A 12606-nucleotide genomic window follows, 5' to 3' on the forward strand; every position below is an offset into this window, starting at 1 on the left:
ACATAATTAATTTAAAAATAAGTGAGTATAAAATTAAAATAATATATAAAATATAATTATTAATATAATTAAGGATTTCTTTATGGCACTAAAATATGGTGAACCATTTAAATTATACATACTTGACTTCTCTTAAACAAAATTTATGGAAGAATTTTCACTAAAAAGGCAAGTACCCAGGGTTTTTAAATCATGCTAATATTTCTAATTTTTATTTTCAGAATAAGTTTCTACTTATTTTTATAAGTAATAATTTTATTTTTTATTTTTTTTAAAAACAATAGGAGTTTAAAAATGACTTAACTTGTAAGTATCTGCCTTGAAATAATATAAGTGATTAAATTATTCGAGATAAACTTTTCTAAAGTAAATCTCTTGCTATGAGACTACATGCTTCTGTAAATAATACTACTTTTCTACTTTAAAATAAATGGTGCTTCTAGTTATTTTAAAATGGAAAAAGAATTACCAAAAATCAAATTATTGACTAAATATTTGAGAAATTCCAGTAATTAGCAATGGGAGATGATGAGTATCAAAGATATACGTGTGCATCAAATTTATTATTATATTTGTGCGAGTAAAGTGCTGTATTCAGTAACAAATTAAAATATTAAAATGTATTGTTCTAAGAAACATCATCAGTCTATTATATATCGATCTGTCCAAAACCGACATGTTAATTATTTGATGTTTGATTTTTGTTCTGAAGCCTTGATTTGCATTTTGCAATGTCAAATTAAAATCTAATATGCATCAATGCATGTACTTTCTCCGTGCTAACTTTATCATTTGATCGACAAAATTGTCAATTAACACTTGGATTTCAAAATGAATATTTAATCAACATTTAGATAATAATTATCTTGTTGAAAAAATACAACATTTGTCTCTTACAGAAAATCAACCTTGTTAGTAAAGAAATAATATTATCTAAAAAACTATAATCGTGAATGAAGTATTATATATGTATATAAGTATAATATAAAAAATGTTATATAAATATAAAAATTGATAATTATGTATTTATACAATAGGATAAAGTATTTTTTTAATTTGTTAAAAGTTTTTAAAATATTTTTAAATTTTATTTTTATTTTAAATTTTTTTATTTACATCAAATTTTTTTTGGCGTTTATGTTTTTAAAAACAAATTAAGATCAATTTAATAATAATTTCACAATAAAAACAATTTTCATCACAAAATATCTCTCTTCCTCTTTTTTTTTTCTCTCCTTTCCTACTTTTTCAATCTTCCTCTTTGTTCTTCGGATTTTGTACGTCTTTCATCTCTATTTAGATTCAGGATACTATCTCTCTATTTATCTCTTTTTTTTTCGGTTTTCTCTTTCTTTCTTGTACGTTTTTTTCTTCTTTCTTCTCCTACTTTTATTTCTATGTATGGTTTTGTATTTCTCTTCTTTTCTTTCCATTTTTTTTTCAAGATTTAAATTTGAATAACTCTCTAGTAATTGTTTCTCTTCTTTTATGATATAATAATTCTCTTTCATGGTGTTATAATTTTCTTTTATGAGTGTTTTGGATTTGGTTATACATATTTTTCAATTTTAAAATAGATACCCAAAAAAAGTTTTTTGTTTATAATAATTTTTATAAATAAAAAAGTATTTGAATATACTCCTAAAAGTTATTTCTTCTAAAAAAAAAAAAAAAACTATTCTTAGCAAATGTGCTAAGATAGAATGACAAATAATTAAATATCCCCATCAACATATTTTGTTATTTTCCCCCTCTTGGAATAATAAAACTTGTTGGCACTAAATTCATTAAAACATGGGCCTGTTAACAAAATTCTTCACTGCTCATGTCTCTCTACATTTAAGGGCCATAAGACAAAAACTAATACAACCGAAATGGTGCTGTGTGTCAGTCTAGGCTTCTGAACTCTCAGAATCCAACAAAAGTCCATGCGTCATGCGTCCATAAATCATGATTTTTTTTTGGTATTATAAATCATGGTCCTTAGTAGCGCAAATTATAGTTAGTGTAAAGTATAATTTCTGTTCTTAAAATTTATTAGAAGTTTTAAAAACATTTTTATTTTATTTCTGGGAGTAGCATTATTATCTCCCTTAAAACTAATCAATCAATCAATTATTATTCGAAAGCATATGGTACATTAATCAATCAAACAAAGTTAATTTAGATAAAATAAAATTTCTCTTCAATCAGATGATAAATTATATTAAATTAAAGCACTTTTAACATGATCATTTAAAACCAAGAAAGAATGCTTGAAAAGAAGTCAAGAATATTTTTAAGGAATATAGAAATTGTAACTTGTGATTTTAATTTATTTTTTTAATCAATGATGATATATATCTTGAATTAATTTGAATTTCAACAAAACTGTATGCCTAATTATCCCATTTATTGAAAATTTTATTTGAGCATAAAATGGTTCATTTAGATATTGGCTACAAAGAATTAAATAAATGTCTCATCGAAAAAAAAAGAAAATTTTAAAGAAATAAAAAAAGAAAATAACCAAAAAAGTCTGAGTTCATATTTTCAAAAATCACTCCTACTTATCTATCTTAAATAATAATAAGATTGATAGAGTATTATTTTTAGATAAAAATAATTTAAAAATATAAAAATTCTAGTACAAAAATTATTATTCATGTTTGTTTCGAAAGTTATCTGAAATTCAGTTTGTTTTTTGGCCTAGATGTGAGGTTCAGATTCCTTTTGAAGCAGCGTCCGACTTGTATTAGTGCTGGGGTGTCACCGTCCGAGTTTCTTGTGAGGAGATAGGAAATGGTACATGCAAGAAACTCCGATACTTAAGTTAACAAGGGTTTTAAGTAGGTTTTTAGTAGATTGGATTCTGAATATACCCAAGGGTGTTAGTGTATAGTAGAATAGATAATAATCTTTTTAGAGTAGTTTCACCTTTGATGGTAGATGACCTTTCCCTTTTCCTAAAGAAGAAGTTGAGATCTCCCATTAGGAGTTAATTACTTATCTAGATAAGCAGAGCTGAACTGCTTTCGTCGTGCTGATGGGGTCACTCTTGTGATACGTGCTTCAAATGTTCGTGATGCGAAGAAATCAAATATTATTTAAAAAGTTATTAATTTATTTTGATGTATTTTGATTTTTATTTATTTAGTTACTAAATTGGGCTTTATGTTTGTGGGCTTTAGGCATTTCTTTGTTTTAACCTAATAAGAGTTTATAAATACTAACCAACTTGGGTTAGTCGAGTGGTTAGCTCACTCGTCCGCTTAAGCAAGTGTCGGGGGTTTGAATCCTGCCTTGTGCATGCTGCAACCCATTGGCCAGCGGCAGATCCTTAAATGGAGCTCAAATCTGCGACGGATTAGTCCTTGACCTGTCGGGTTGGGGGATATCATGGGCAACAAAAAAAGGGTTATAAATACTTCTTTAGCTATTGTAGTCATAGTATTGAGTGATTAGAGATGCCAAAACACTTTTTTTTAGTTTCGTGATCAAACCATGGTGTGGACAAGTGAGGTAGAGTGAGTTCCTCTCTTGTTGTACGGAAAATTGGGTAGAAGGTTGAGGAATTCATTCGATTCAATTCCCAAACTATGATGTTAACAAGTTAGGTTGAGGAGTCACTTTCTTGTTACATCAAGAAATTAGATAGAAAGTAGAATGATTCTTTTTGTATTCAATTTTAACTTATCTTTTTTATTTCTATTTCAATTTTAATACATCTTTCTTATTCAATTTTAATTTATGTCATTTTGTTTATCTTTTTTCGTATTATTTGGCATCAGAACTTAGGTATTAGATCAATTTTATTAACCTATGTCTATTTTTTTGTATCCAAAAAAATAAAAAAAAGTCAAATGTCTCTCACGTCCTTCTTTATGTTCTTGTTTTTTTTGTTTGTATTTCATTCTTATCTTGTTCTTGTTGATTTTATATTTAAAATAAAAAATAAAAAGCATATAATGCCAAAAAAAGAGAAAAATACAAAAAATTATCTTATTTATATTTGTCCTTTTTCATATAATATTTTTGGAAGAAATGACAAAAATACACCTGAAAATTCACACGCTGGATACGACTGCACTTCAAGTATTTAATGAGTCACGCGTGCACAGTATTTATACACTCCGGCAGACACATTCACCCTTCCAGCCATCTGCGTGTGGCATCGTTAGTTTGAGTACACGTGGCTCTCTTTACTCCTTGCTGGCACCGTTAGTTTGAGTGAGATGTCCCTTAATGTCAACTCAGAATAAACTATTTATTTTAGTGATTAATTAAACAAAATTAATTAAAAACCCTTCGTTCTCTTTTATCTTCAGAAAGAAGATGATTTGTGTTGAAACCCTAACGGATAACTAAGAACATGGGTTTATTTCAGGAAAAATCGAGCTCATTATTCCTAAATTGTGGCAGCACTGTTGGTGGCGGATCTTTGTTATTGAGAAACAAAAAGAAGAAGAAGAAGAAGAAGAAATTTGACTACAACAATGGCAAGTGTTTGCACGGGATTGAAGATATGGTACTTAAGTCTGGAATAGAGTGGAATCCAAATAGATTGTTTTTGCGATGTCTTCTGTGGGAGGTAGGTTTCGAAATTGCGTTGCTTTTTCTTACTGGCGTTAGAGTTTTATCCATTTCTTTCCTTCTTCACCACTTCCGATTGTTGCGTCAATTTTTCAGAGTGCTGAATATCGGTGTGAGTATTTTGTTTAGCTGGACAAAGTTGAAGAAAAAAAAAACGTGGGGATAGAGGTTGTATCTGAAGAAAGGCCATGGAACAATCATACCAGAAGATGATTGAGCTTACAGAGTGTGCAACAAAATTGAAAGAAGATGTGCAAAAATTTAAGATGATAGTTAATCAGATTAGGGGTGAAATAAAGTGTATTAAAATATGGTTATGGGCATTTGTTTGGGGTTGGAATTTTGTGTTAAGAATATGGTTTTGGGTATTTGTTTGGGGTTAGAATTTTGTGCATTATAAATTTTTATGATATATGCTCAGAAGTAAGGATCATGTGTAATCATTTTGAAAATTGCATTGGATAAATGAAAAAAAAGTCCTATGTTCTTGTGAATTTCATATTGTATCTGGTGTAATATCAATCATTGACAACACAAAGAAGTGTAAACCTGTGTAAATTAAGGATAAAATAAGCAATTGTCAAGTTTAATCATACTGATTGTGACTCATAATCAAGCAACTCATTGTCATTGTAAAGACAAATAATACCCAACAACTTATTTTCAATTAGAAGTCTATGCTTCATTGTAATAACAAAATAGTCATAGTAGTAACGTTAATCACTGAGATTCCAAACAAGGCAAAAATACCTAATTAAAAGACAAAATCACAATGTGTATTACATATCACATAGTACCAGACACCAAAAAAAGAAAAATTTATCATGATAAACAAAATAACTTTATTTTCAAAGTTGTTCAAATAGCCTAATAACCAAAAATTAAAACATGCACAATAGCCTTCATCTTGAGTCCTATGCCTCTGTTGCAGATCCTTGCATGGCTCCACCTCCACTTGGGCCACCTTGGTCAGTTGGTGCAGCTGGATCATTAGTTCTCCTAGAAATTCTTCTTGGTACTAGTTTTGATGGTCTTAGGCCAAGCTTTGGTTATTCTCAAACTTGGAGTTGGCATGAACTGTTGAAACTTCTCCCTCATTGCTGGCTTGCAGCATTCATTGTTTCAGTTGATACCACTGGATTAGATTTGGGTCTTGGAGCTATAGCTGCATGATTAGGGTTCTGTTGTTGAGGTGCAATAGTTGAAGAATTTTTTCTTGTAGTGATAATGACTGTGCAGGTTGCTGTTGGTTTTGGTTTAGTTGTAGCAGCAGCTTCCTCCGCTTCCATAATTGCTACCTCATCTACCATATCATTAAAATTTTTTGACAACTCCTACTGTTGTGGTCACTCTACAAAATATAAACATGTGTTGGTGTAAAGATAACATTATGAGTGAGTTCAATACCAATTCATAAAAACATATTCATATCTCACCACAGTACTTGCAAATAATTGTTCCATATTTCTTTTTAAACTTGTGTGGGTTGGAATTTGGTCTTGTTTTATTTTTCTCTTTTTTTTGTTGGTCTGCCAATAGGTGTTTTATAATGAGGAGGCAGTGGAGGATATCCTTCAGCCTTATTCCAAAATTCTTTACTTAGTACAGGGTTGATGTTATGTTGATATGTTGTGTTATATGCAGTCATTTCCAGCCAATTATGAATCTAATCTTCTGGCATACGACCTCTTAGAAAAAGTGCTGCACAAGCAAGCCTGCAAGGCAAGTCTGTGAGCTGCCAAAATCTACAGGAACACTTCTGATTTTTCAAGTCCACAGTTAATTTAGTAGGGTGCTTCTCAACCTCGTATATTTTTTTCATTGTTATCATCTGTCCATGTGGGAGTCCATTTATCGCTTTCTTCCTTTTCTCTCTCAAGTCTACTAAGCTGTCTTGGTGCTATCGAATTAACATAATTACTAAGAGACTTTTTATTCCTTGCCATAACCCTCATGATATGTACTCTGATCTATTCTAACATTATGATAATTGGCTTGCCTCTGTACTTCAGAATCTTTCCGTTGAATGTCTCACAGTTGTTGTTAGTCACATTGTCCACCTTCGGCCACTTACTGAAATGTGCCTTTATCCAAATCTTTGGGTCAAGTCTATCTAAGTATTCTCAAGTAGCATTGTTGATTCACTTTAACCTCATCATTGCAGCCTCAAACTCGTGAACAGTGGTGGCTCTACAACATCCCTATCTAGTCTAAGTAGTTTAAGAGCAACACCACCTCCAGCATTAGCTTTTTCCCAGTAAAAATTCTTTCATTGAATATATCTCAAATCCTTAAATAACCCTTCCATGAAAAAAAGGTTCAGCGTATCCACATTAATTCTCGGTATTAAGGACACTTGACCACCACTGTATACTGTAACCTCTTTTGAATTTCTCTCCAGTTCCCCCTATGGTGATACATGAGTGTGATGTGATTTGACATTTACGGAGAAAACAAAACCCTCACAATCACTACTAAACCTAGAAACCCCTCATTTTTTTGGGACAATAACTAACTAGTAACTAAACAAAAATCTAATAGCATGTTCGATCATAATCGGTATAGTCAAAAATAAAAAAGTTAGTACCTTTAAATTGTCGCTGACTCCAGTGCGTGATCGTCGTTGTGGTGGTGTGGTTTTCTTTCTTCGAGTAAACTAGCAAGGTACTTCTCCAACGATCAAGTGAGCGAGAACTTCAGAGCAATGGCATTGTCTCTTTGCTAGGGCTCTATAACTCTCTCAACGTGCAAACTCTCTTACGTTGAACAACAAACGACCTTGACGCTTCATAATTCAATTAACGAAGGGTTTTTACTTAATTTTATTTAATTAATCATTAAAATAAATCATTTATTCTGAGTTGGAACTAAGGGGACACCTCACTCAAACTAACAGTGCTAGTAAGGAGTAAAGAAAGGCACATGTCCACTCAAAATAATGACGCCACACGCTGATGATGACCGGAAGGATGAATGTGTTCACCGTAGTGTATAAATACTGTGGACACGTGACTCATTAAATGATTGAAGTGTAGTCGTGTCTAGCGTGTGAACTTTTAGGTGTATTTTTGTCCTTTTTTCAATATTTTCACAGCTATAAGATTCGAGAACGAATCTTTTTTGAAGAGGAGGAGAATGATATGTGCTTCAAATATTCGTGATATAAAGAGATTAAATATTATTAAAAATTATTAGTTTATTTTTATGTATCTTGATTTTTGTTTATTTAGTTACTAGATTAGCCTTTATGTTTGTGGGTTTTAAGATTTTCTTTGTTTTAATGTAATAAGAAATTATAAATACTGCCTTAGCTATTGTAGTTATAGTATTAAGTGATTAGAAATTTAGAGGTGTCAAAGTATTTTTTGGTTTTGTGATGAAATTATGATATGAACAAATGAAGTTGAGTGAGTCCCTCTCTTATTGCACAGAAAATTAGATAGAAAATTAAAGAATCCCTTCGATTCAATTTTTAAATTATGATGTATACAAATTAAATTGAAGAGTCTCTTTTTTGTTGTATCAAAAAATTAAATAAAATATAGAACAATTCTTTTTATATTTAATTTTAATTTATTTTTTTATTTTAATTTTAATTTTAATATATATTTTTTATTAATTTCAATTTATGTCAATTTTTTTATCAATTGTGCACGAAAAGAATAAAGAAAAAAGAAAATATGCTAAAATGAAAAATATAATAGATGTTAAACTCGAAAAAGTATAATAAAATAGTTTAATATTATTAAATTATTATTTTGTATTATTGATTATTATTGGTATTATATATTAGTTCACTACAGTTTATAGAAACGCTATGGATATGGGTGCCGGGATTGGGTTTGGCGGCGGTTTTCATAAACCGCTGGTATAGCCGCCGCTAAATCAAAATTTTGCGGCACAAAATTGAAAACCGCCGCCAAATGAGTCTTTCACGGTTTCCTTTATATTTACCGGTGGTTTTCAAACCGCCGCAAGTTGGCATGATGAGTCCAAGTTTCCACAAGTTTAGCGGCGGTTTTAAACCGCCGCCAAATGGGACATCAGTTTATGTTAAAAGTTACCGGCGGTTTGCAACCGCCACCAGATGTAACGGTTTTTGTTATATCTGAACCCAAACAGCGGCGGTTTAAAACCGCCGCTAATTTAATAAAAATAAAAAAAGAAATTTACGTTTTTCAAATAAAACAGGCGTAATTTATTTAAAATATTGAATTATTCTTTTTAACTATTTTTTTATTTTCCATTATTATAAGAGTGAAAATTTTCAACAAAAATAGAATCTAAACTTGTATCAAAAACAAAATTGAAATATAAAGCAAAACAAATTAATATATCCGTCAAAATACGAAGTAAATAAATCTCTTTCGTAGAGTTGCTCAGTCTAATTCAATAAAATATTTACTTCAATGCAAAATAACTCCAATCCTAATATTCTATTTTCACTCTATCATTCTATGAAACTCATCCCTGCAGCGATGTCTGGTGGTAGCTCCACACCCTGCCTTTGAAATAGATAAATCAGAGCACTCTCCATCACCTTCATCTTTTTCTTCTCTACTGCTGCCTCGTCCTCCATTACTTTCATCTTTTTCTTCTCTGCTGCTTCCTCGTCCTCCATCGCCTTTGCGTTGTTGAATCTGAGCACGATCTTCCTACCGTTAGGCCATGCTATAGCATCCCTCACGCTTAGTTTTGCCGGCTTGATTGTGCCATCAGAATCTATAAGCCAAATATAACATTTGCGTTGTGGACAGCATGCGAGAAAATTTATATATAACATAATAATATTAAAATACTACCTTAGTATACACCAAACAAAAGAATTACGATGGATCAATTCAGCATATAACATGCATAAATTGGTGTAGATTTGCAACACTTGAAACAAATTTAAATAAAAAAATTACCGAATTTTAATTTAAAAAACTAATAATAAGAACAAATTTACCGCTATAAAGAGTGAGCTGGATATACATCTATGTTTAAGGTCCTTATATACTACAAGTATTAGTGATTTGGATTAAAAGTTGAACATTCAAATTATACATAACATTCATTCACAGCAGTCCAATTACTACCTAAATCCTGCTCCTGGACTTTAGCACAGCCCTGGGAGCTGCACAGTAAAAAAAAATTAATTAGCCCAATTTTATACCACACTAATTGGTGTACTAACCATGTTTACTGGTTTTTATACCACACTAATTGGTGTGATGATTATTGATTGATTCTCAGAGAACCAAACCACAGCACAAACGTATAGTTTCACACTTCATTAATCATAGAAGAACTTTCTTTTCAAATCTGAACTTGCAATACACTCAAATCGATCTCTAACCATCTAAGTAAATATCGCCTATTGGGCTATAATCACTGACCTAGATTCAAATAATGAAGTGGGATTTCTTCAAAAAATGAGACATGAGTAATTAGGAAAACCAGAATCGTACCATTATCGAAAGATGCACAACCTTCATATGCAGTAAGAACACCAATCAAAGAAACATTAGACCATCATAAATTGATAGAGAACTAGTGATTATCGCAGCAGTGAGAGGACGATGTAACAACTGGCCCGAACGGATTCTCAGCAGAGAGGACGACCTAACTACGCAGTCAAAGACAATGAGGTGCCAGAGCGCGAGAGTTGAGAGCTCCTCTTTGGGGGTGGGGCTTCGTTCACTGTATTCAGGGCTAAGTGCTGTGAGATAGGGCTGAGGTGTATTAGGATTGAGAAGAAGTGGTGGGTTACGGCCGATGGGTATTTCATATGAGGAGTAATCAAATTTGGCGGGTGTTTGAAATATTTGATATTAAACGAAATCCCTAATTTAATTTTGATTGTTAGAGGGAATTAATAATATTAATTCTAATAATAATAATTTGAACCATGAAAATATTTTGCCAAAAAAACAGAACGATAACCGGGAGGAATATAATTTGAGAAATCTTAAAACCAAAAAATATTGCACAACGTAAATTTGCTGTTGATATTTTAAATTTTAACATGATAACAATAATAGTAATAATAATACGGTATGTGGGTTAAACATAATAATAATTATAATATAAAATGTTACATTTTATCAACAGCTTTTTTCATTTTTGTTTTTCAATTAACATTAAATTTAACATGAAATGCAAACAAAAATTGGTTAAGAGAAGTGTAAAACCATAATGGCAGCAGAAACATAGTTGTGCACTTAATATATGAACACCATAGATAAGAAATCAGCATCATGAGAAGTAGTCCAATAGCAATAGCAAATAAGCAATAGTATAATAAGCATAAAGACCAGAAAATGGGGGCAATCAGCGTCAAAATGACCAGGATAATTTTCCTAACACAAATAACTAGATCAGCAACTATTAAAGCAACTATTAACAAAACTACCAAAAAACGCTAAATAAATTAACGCTAAAAAACAACAGAATATCTAAATAAGGAATATAAGCATGAACTTACCATTCTGACACACACTCCTCGCAGAAAATGTGTTTGCAGCGCAATAATATGGCTTAATTAAATTGAAATAAATTGCAAAATAAAAGTGAACACGATGATGATGATGCATACAAGAAGCTAGCAATGTCATAATTAAAAATGCATTAGTTAGGGACTGAAAAAGAACATAAAGAATAAGAATAAAAAAACAGCTCAGGAAGAGTAAGACACAAAAAAATGGACTGAAAAATGCAAATACCAATTCAGCATTAGAGAAGCATGAATGACATCAAGAGAATCATGACCAATCAGTCCATTGTCACAGTAAGCATAGTAGCATAATAACAATAGCTATTACCTTGAAATGAACCAAATTGGTGAGGAGAAGAGCAACACCACAATGACAGCAGCACAAGAATTAGTAAGCAACACATCATTAACACCTCGGCATTATGATTCAAAATTAGATTTTGGAGATTTTTGGAGATCTTTTGTTCCTAAACAGTTCGTAAATGGTAAAAAGTAATCTCTCTCATTAGTTAAGCATGTTATAATTAGATTTCCTTCAGGCCGTAGTAATGCTGATATGAATTAGTAATGAGTGATCATGGAATATAGGCAGGCTAAGAGAGCAAGATTGCATGAACCAAAATGGGAACGTGCTGTAAGATATATAAACAATACACAGATGATAAATATCAAGCTTTTGTCGTAAAAAAACATGGGAAAATGATAACAGAGCTGAACCAATGGGAAGTGGTAAAGAACACACTACAGCTATGCATTAGCAGTTACCAATGTCTTGTACTTTACAAGATAAATTTATCAACAAACAAATTATCCAGATTAGTGCGTGCAAAGTTTCTCAATTTCTCCTGTGCAAGGGAGATGCACACCAAAGAAACACATTTTTGGGTAATTAAAAAAACAGGAAGTAGATGCAAGAGAGATGCAAACCAAAGAAACTCAACCCTCTAACATTGATAACGAGCCTTTGTTAAAGCTTTCTACTCTAACTATCACTTTCAATACAGAGCACCCATTAAATCAAAAAAAGGGGTACCTTCAAATTCCAGTCTATGAACAGCGGCAATTAACCCCAGTTAAAGACAGATATAGATAAATATTTTTACAAAATTCTAACCAACAATGAAATCAATAAGAAAAGATCAGAGTGTCAGGACTAACCAGTGCCAAGGAACTGGTCGCGAAGGCAGCTGCGCAAATTGACATGGGAGAGTATGAGCTTCAGAAATTGTGGATGATAGGGGAAAGCTTGAAAAATTGGGGGTTTCTGCAAAATTGGAATTCTCGATTAATGGTTGTAACATGAAAAGGGGGAATTGACAAGTTGAATCATGATAAAATCCTCACCTGGGTAGGTTCTTCTTTGATATTTCTCGGCTGTGCTCCCGCTCTTGGTTGGCGTGCTACCAAACTCAACTCGCGGGTTTCTGCAGAATTGGAGGGAAGTAATTTCGAGTTGTAAGATAAAAGTGGAATTGAAACAGATTTGAAACTCACCTAGTGGCGTTTATTGAAGAAGTCGCCGGGTGGGGTGGTTTTGTTTGGCGCCTCTTCTCCCG

The sequence above is a fragment of the Arachis duranensis genome, chromosome 2 (genome assembly GCF_000817695.3).
Source record: "Arachis duranensis cultivar V14167 chromosome 2, aradu.V14167.gnm2.J7QH, whole genome shotgun sequence".
Classification (NCBI taxonomy): domain Eukaryota; kingdom Viridiplantae; phylum Streptophyta; class Magnoliopsida; order Fabales; family Fabaceae; genus Arachis; species Arachis duranensis.